Source organism: Anopheles coustani (genome assembly GCF_943734705.1).
Source record: "Anopheles coustani chromosome X unlocalized genomic scaffold, idAnoCousDA_361_x.2 X_unloc_46, whole genome shotgun sequence".
Lineage (NCBI taxonomy): Eukaryota > Metazoa > Arthropoda > Insecta > Diptera > Culicidae > Anopheles > Anopheles coustani.
In genome coordinates this window covers 206,403-213,920 of record NW_026525155.1, presented here as the reverse complement: position 1 = coordinate 213,920, position 7,518 = coordinate 206,403, and positions in this window count along the sequence as shown.

Here is a 7,518-nt window from a genome sequence, read left to right as displayed (position 1 = left end):
CCTTACCGGGCAAACACTTTCGGTTCGTCAAGGACTTGGAGTGCCGGGACGGGTTGGCGGATCCATCACTCTGAGTATGCCGGGTTGATACTTGGGGTTGGTTTGGTTTTGGTGACCCAATACTAGATGTACCATCTCGGTGGTATGTTAGTATCACCTATACTCCAGACCACTTGCATGGTTAGCAAGCGTTGTGATCTAATGGCCCAACCGGGCAAACACTTTGGGTTCGCAAGGACTTAGAGTGCCGGGACGGGTTGGCGGATCCAACACTCTGGGTACCTCCGGGTACTTGGGGTTGGTTGAGGACTTGGTGAACAAACACTTGATATACACTCTCCGGATGTACTTCGGGTGTCACCTGTTGTCCGAGACCACTTGCATGGTTAGCAAGCGTTGTGATTCAATGGCCCTACCGGGCAAACACTTTGGGTTCGCAAGGACTTGGAGTGCCGGGACGGGTTGGCGGATCCAACACTCTGGGTACCTCCGGGTACTTGGGGTTGGTTGAGGACTTGGTGAACAAACACTTGTTGTACACTCTCCGGATGTACTTCGGGTATCGCCTGTTGTCCGAGACCACTTGCATGGTTAGCAAGCGTTGTGGTCTAATGGCCCTACCGGGCAAACACTTTGGGTTCGCGAGGACTTAGAGTGCTGGTAGTGGTTGGCGGACCCAACACTCTGGGTACCTCCGGGTACTTGGGGTTGGTTGAGGACTTGGTGAACAAACACTTGTTGTACACTCTCCGGATGTACTTCGGGTGTCACCTGGTGTCCGAGACCACTTGCATGGTTAGCAAGCGTTGTGGTCTAATGGCCCTACCGGGCAAACACTTTATGTTCGCGAGGACTTGGAGTGCTGGTAGTGGTTGGCGGACCCAACACTCTGGGTACCTCCGGGTACTTGGGGTTGGTTGAGAACTTGGTGAAGATACCCCTGTCACCTTGTTCGAGGCCACTTGCATGGTCGCAAGCGTTGTGATACAATGGCCCTACCGGGCAAACACTTTGGGTTCGCAAGGACTTGGAGTGCCGGGACGGGTTGGCGGATCCAACACTCTGGGTACCTCCGGGTACTTGGGGTTGGTTGAGGACTTGGTGAGCAAACACTTGATATACGTTCTTCGGATGTACTTCGGGTGTCACCTGTTGTCCGAGGCCACTTGCATGGTCAACGGTTGAGGTGGTGATGGCGGGTCGGTGCTGTAGGGTGCCGGCCTGTTGGCTGCCTTGGCCGGGTTGGTTGGTTAACACTTGATTGGGCTTGCACCCGAGGGTAATGGCACTTGAAGGTGGGTACTGGCCGGCTGACCTGGTGTGATGGTTGGTTGGTGAACACTTGGCGGTACTTGCACTTGGCTGTGCTTGGACTTGAAGGTGGGATCCGGCTGGCCTAGGCCATTGGTGGTTGGTTGGTGGGTTAGCCCTTAGCTGGGCTGGCTGGCTGGCTGGCCATCGGTGGTGTGGTGTGGTGAGGTGTGTGGAGTCGAGCATCGCGCGCCGTTGCCTTCTTCGGAGTGTTGTAGGTACGCAAGTGCTTGCAATGCAAAGAGGTTGGTGATGGAGTGACATTGCCTTCACCATGGAGTTGCGGGTACTTAGGTACTTGCAAGGAGATGGTGGTATGGTGGTGTTGCGTGTGTGGTGTTCGATTAGAAAGATATAATTTCTAAGTCCGGATTAGTGCTGTCAGTGGGGCCGCCGCTAACAGGTCCTGCACGGCCACCGTGGGGCTTGACTTGGCGCTATTCCGGACTTGGGGCGATCACGATGTCCCCGTGCGGGACTTAGAAGATGGAAGAACACAAGTACCCTTATCCCATGACTTGTGAGCGATTGGCATACGTTACCACATGAAGAGAAAAATTGGCTAAGTCCCGGATCCATATTATATGAACAGAATAATCGGCTAAGTCCCGGATCCATATTATATGAAGGGAAAAATCGGCTAAGTCCCGGATCCATATTATATGAAGGGAAAAATCGGCTAAGTCCCGGATCCATATTATATGAAGAGAAAAATCGGCTAAGTCCAGGATCCATATATGATAACCTAATAATCGGCTAAGTCCAGGATCCATATTATATGAAGAGAAAAATCGGCTAAGTCCAGGATCCATATATAATAACCTAATAATCGGCTAAGTCCAGGATCCATATAACATGAAGAGAAAAATCGGCTAAGTCCCAGATTGGGTCTGTCAGAAATACACTTCCAAGTTACCACACAAGCAAGCAAGATGGCCTAGTGATGGATCCATATGATATGAAGAGAAAAATCGGCTAAGTCCCAGATTGGGTCTGTCAGAAATACACTTCCAAGTTACCACACAAGCAAGCAAGATGGCCTAGTGATGGATCCATATGATATGAAGAAAAAAATCGGCTAAGTCCCAGATTGGGTCTGTCAGAAATACACTTCCAAGTTACCACACAAGCAAGCAAGATGGCCTAGTGATGGATCCATATGATATGAAGAGAAAAATCGGCTAAGTCCAGATTGGGTCTGTCAGAAATACACTTCCAAGTTACCACACAAGCAAGCAAGATGGCCTAGTGATGGATCCATATGATATGAAGAGAAAAATCGGCTAAGTCCAGGATCCATATAATATGAAGAAAAACATCGGCTAAGTCCCAGATTGGGTCTGTCAGAAATACACTTCCAAGTTACCACACAAGCAAGCAAGATGGCCTAGTGATGGATCCATATGATATGAAGAGAAAAATCGGCTAAGTCCCAGATTGGGTCTGTCAGAAATACACTTCCAAGTTACCACACACGCAAGCAAGATGGCCTAGTGATGGATCCATATGATATGAAGAGAAAAATCGGCTAAGTCCAGGATCCATATAATATGAAGAGAAAAATCGGCTAAGTCCCAGATTGGGTCTGTCAGAAATACACTTCCAAGTTACCACACAAGCAAGCAAGATGGCCTAGTGAAGGATCCATATGACATGAAGAGAAAAATCGGCTAAGTCCGAGATTGGGTCTGTCAGAAATACACTATCAAGTTACCACACAAGCAAGCAACATGGCCTAGTGATGGATCCATATAATATGAAGAGAAAAATCGGCTAAGTCCGAGATTGGGTCTGTCGGAAATACACTATCAAGTTACCACATGAGCAAGCAAGTTACCACATGAAGAGAAAGCCGGCAAAGTCCGGGAATGTTACCACATGAACTGGAAAATGGGCAAAAACCTACCTCTACAGGGAACGTGAATAAGTAAGGCTGTAGACATCGGATCGACAAGCCAAAGACTGATATGGTAAGGAAATGAGTAGTACAAGCTTTCCTGAGAGTTGCAGAGCTTAGACTGCATATGAACGGAAGTTATTAAGCGTCAAAGTCAGAAAAGTTGCCCGAAGGAACACAAGTTCCAACTTAGAGCATGAATACCGCCTAGACGGTAGGAGGTACGGCCAGGCTGAGGAATAAGAAAATGTTGGCCAACATGTTCCCTAACTATCCCCCGAAGACCGCAAAGCAATCCAACATCAACCAAGAAAGTTATAGCCCGATCAAGGAAACACCTACTTTGCACCGATATTGCACCAAATACATGTACCAAGCACCTTCGGTTGCATACCTGCAGGGGTTTACCATAGTAGGCCATGGAAGACCGATATACCGAACATAATCACTTTCTATCTCCTCGGGTGTTGGAGGTAGCGCTTTGCGGTACAAGAACGAAAGTTAGACCATATCTTGGTGCATCTTTTTGCCCAAAAACACAAGACCCTATCTACCAAGGCAAGAAAGTTGTGTGGGGACAAAATGTCCAAAAGTGCCCAAAGTGGCACACTTGAACCATATATTCGAGAAAAACACAAGTGTGGGCCCGAGCTAGCAAGTTGAAATGTTCTGACCGTCAGTAGCCCTAGTTGAGGTGCACTTATCATTATATGAGGCCAACGTGCCAGCTAGTCTCTAAAGGGGCGATATGGGTGTTCCAAGGTTTGTACCCAATTGAGGAAAAAACAGGGTAAGGTACGGTGTACCGCGAATAACTCGGGCTATAGATGTCCGATCGATGAGTTTGGCATATGTATGGAAAGGTCTCGACGAGACCTAACTACCCTGAAAGTATGAAGGCAAAGACTTGAATGACCGGGAAGTAATTAAGTGCACAAGTGGTAAAGTTGCACCAAAGTCCATGTTACCCGAAGTGGTACATGAACACCCAATATTCGACCAAAACACAAGTTTAGAGACGAGCTAGCGAGCTACATTGTTCAGACCGTCAGTAGCCCGCATCAAGACACGCATTTCATTATATTGAGCCTAGCCGCTAGCTCGACTCGAAGTCGGTCATATGGTTGGTTGATGGTTTGGACCGACCACGTGGTGTACCAAGGTTATGTACCTTTCATGAATTAAAACTCTGGCTGTATGGCACTGAGCGACAAGCTAAGGTGTGATTTGGAATAGTCTTGAGTGGGACTATTTAGGAAAAATGCGAACAAAAAATCACAAAGTCCTTGGGCGAAGCTATTAGCGAAACATAGAGCAAATTGGTACCAAAAACTATGGAAATGGGACTTGAGTCAAAAATAACCGCAAGTTGGAGAAGAGATAGCAAGCTTGCGTAGAACATTTATAACTAGTGCGTGGTATGACCAACAAAAATGTGTATGGGGCCAAGGCGCTGGCTGGCCTCCAAAGTGGTGATATGGGCGATTCAAAGTTTGTACCCAAGTATGAACAAGTATGGAAAAAACAGGGTAAGGTACCAAGTACCATGAATAACTTCGGCTGTAGATGGCCTAGCGAGGCAAACCGCATATCGTTGGAAAGGTATTGGGGAGACCTATCTACCCTGAAAGTTTCATGAGGCTGAGTTGAAAGACCACGGAGATATTAGGTGATGATGGTCCAATTCGGGGACCAAGTCGCAGGAAATGGCACTTGACCAAAATCACGCTTGGAAGGTGAATACCGGCTTACCGGTAAGAGATAGCGACTTGGCGTAGAATATTCATAAGTTGGGCGTGTAAAGACGCAACTTTCATTATATGGGGGCAACCCGGTCAGGGTGCTCCAAGTCGGTCGTTTGGTCGGTTTATGGTTTGGGCCGACCATGTGGTGTACCAAGAAGAGGTACCTTTCATGAATTATAACTCGGTCAGTTTGCCACCGAGCGACAAGTTGCGATGTGATTTGGAATGGTCTTGAGTGGGACTATCAAGCAAAAATACAAATAGAAAATCAGCTTGTCCATGGCCGAAGCTATTAGTGAAACATATAGCAAAATGGGTCCAAAAACGAATGAAATGGGACTTGGACCAAGAATAACGGCAAGTTGGAGAAGAGATAGCAAGTTGACGTAGAACATTTATATTTTGGGTATAGTATGACCAACAAAAAAGTATTTGGGGCCAAGGTGCTGGCTGGCCTCCAAAGTGGAGATATGGGCGATACAAAGTTTGTACCCAAGTACGAACAAGTATGGAAAAAACAGGGTAAGGTACCAAGTACCATTAATAACTTCGGCTGTATATGGCCGAGCGAGGCAAACGGCTCACCGTTGGAAAGGTCTCGGGGAGACCTATCTACCCTGAAAGTTTCATGAGGCTGAGTTGAAAGACCACGGAGATATTAGGTGATGATGGTCGTATTCGGGGACCAAGTCGCAGGAAATGGCACTTGACCAAAATCCCCCTTGGAAGGTGAATACCGGCTTACCGGTAAGAGATAGCGACTTGGCGTAGAATATTCATAAGTTGGGCGTGTAGAGACGCAACTTTCATTATATGGGGCCAACCCGGTCAGGGTGCTCCAAGTCGGTCGTTTGGTCGGTTTATGGTTTGGGCCGACCACGTGGTGTACCAAGTTGAGGTACCTTTCATGAATTATAACTCGGTCAGTTTGCCACCGAGCGACAAGCTGCGGTGTGTTTTGGAATGGTCTTGAGTGGGACTATCAAGCAAAAATACAAATAGAAAATCAGCTTGTCCATGGCCGAAGCTATTAGTGAAACATATAGCAAAATGGGTCCAAAAACGAATGAAATGGGACTTGGACCAAGAATAACGGCAAGTTGGAGAAGAGATAGCAAGTTGACGTAGAACATTTATATTTTGGGCATAGTATGACCAACAAAAAAGTATTTGGGGCCAAGGTGCTGGCTGGCCTCCAAAGTGGAGATATGGGCGATACAAAGTTTGTACCCAAGTACGAACAAGTATGGAAAAAACAGGGTAAGGTACCAAGTACCATTAATAACTTCGGCTGTATATGGCCGAGCGAGGCAAACGGCTCACCGTTGGAAAGGTCTCGGGGAGACCTATCTACCCTGAAAGTTTCATGAGGCTGAGTTGAAAGACCACGGAGATATTAGGTGATGATGGTCGTATTCGGGGACCAAGTCGCAGGAAATGGCACTTGACCAAAATCCCCCTTGGAAGGTGAATACCGGCTTACCGGTAAGAGATAGCGACTTGGCGTAGAATATTCATAAGTTGGGCGTGTAGAGACGCAACTTTCATTATATGGGGCCAACCCGGTCAGGGTGCTCCAAGTCGGTCGTTTGGTCGGTTTATGGTTTGGGCCGACCACGTGGTGTACCAAGTTGAGGTACCTTTCATGAATTATAACTCGGTCAGTTTGCCACCGAGCGACAAGCTGCGGTGTGTTTTGGAATGGTCTTGAGTGGGACTATCAAGCAAAAATACAAATAGAAAATCAGCTTGTCCATGGCCGAAGCTATTAGTGAAACATATAGCAAAATGGGTCCAAAAACGAATGAAATGGGACTTGGACCAAGAATAACGGCAAGTTGGAGAAGAGATAGCAAGTTGACGTAGAACATTTATATTTTGGGCATAGTATGACCAACAAAAAAGTATTTGGGGCCAAGGTGCTGGCTGGCCTCAAAAGTGGAGATATGGGCGATCCAAAGTTTGTACCCAAGTACGAACAAGTATGGAAAAACAGGGTAAGGTACCAAGTACCATTAATAACTTCGGCTGTAGATGGCCGAGCGAGGCAAACGGCTCACCGTTGGAAAGGTCTTGGGGAGACCTATCTACCCTGAAAGTTTCATGAGGCTGAGTTGAAAGACCACGGAGATATTAGGTGATGATGGTCCAATTCGGGGACCAAGTCGCAGGAAATGGCGCTTGACCAAAATCACCCTTGGAAGGTGAATACCGGCTTACCGGTAAGAGATAGCGACTTGGCGTAGAATATTCATAAGTTGGGCGTGTAGAGACGCAACTTTTATTATATGGGGCCAACCCGGTCAGGGTGCTCCAAGTCGGTCGTTTGGTCGGTTTATGGTTTGGGCCGACCATGTGGTGTACCAAGAAGAGGTACCTTTCATGAATTATAACTCGGTCAGTTTGCCACCGAGCGACAAGTTGCGATGTGATTTGGAATGGTCTTGAGTGGGACTATCAAGCAAAAATACAAATAGAAAATCAGCTTGTCCATGGCCGAAGCTATTAGTGAAACATATAGCAAAATGGGTCCAAAAACGAATGAAATGGGACTTGGACCAAGAA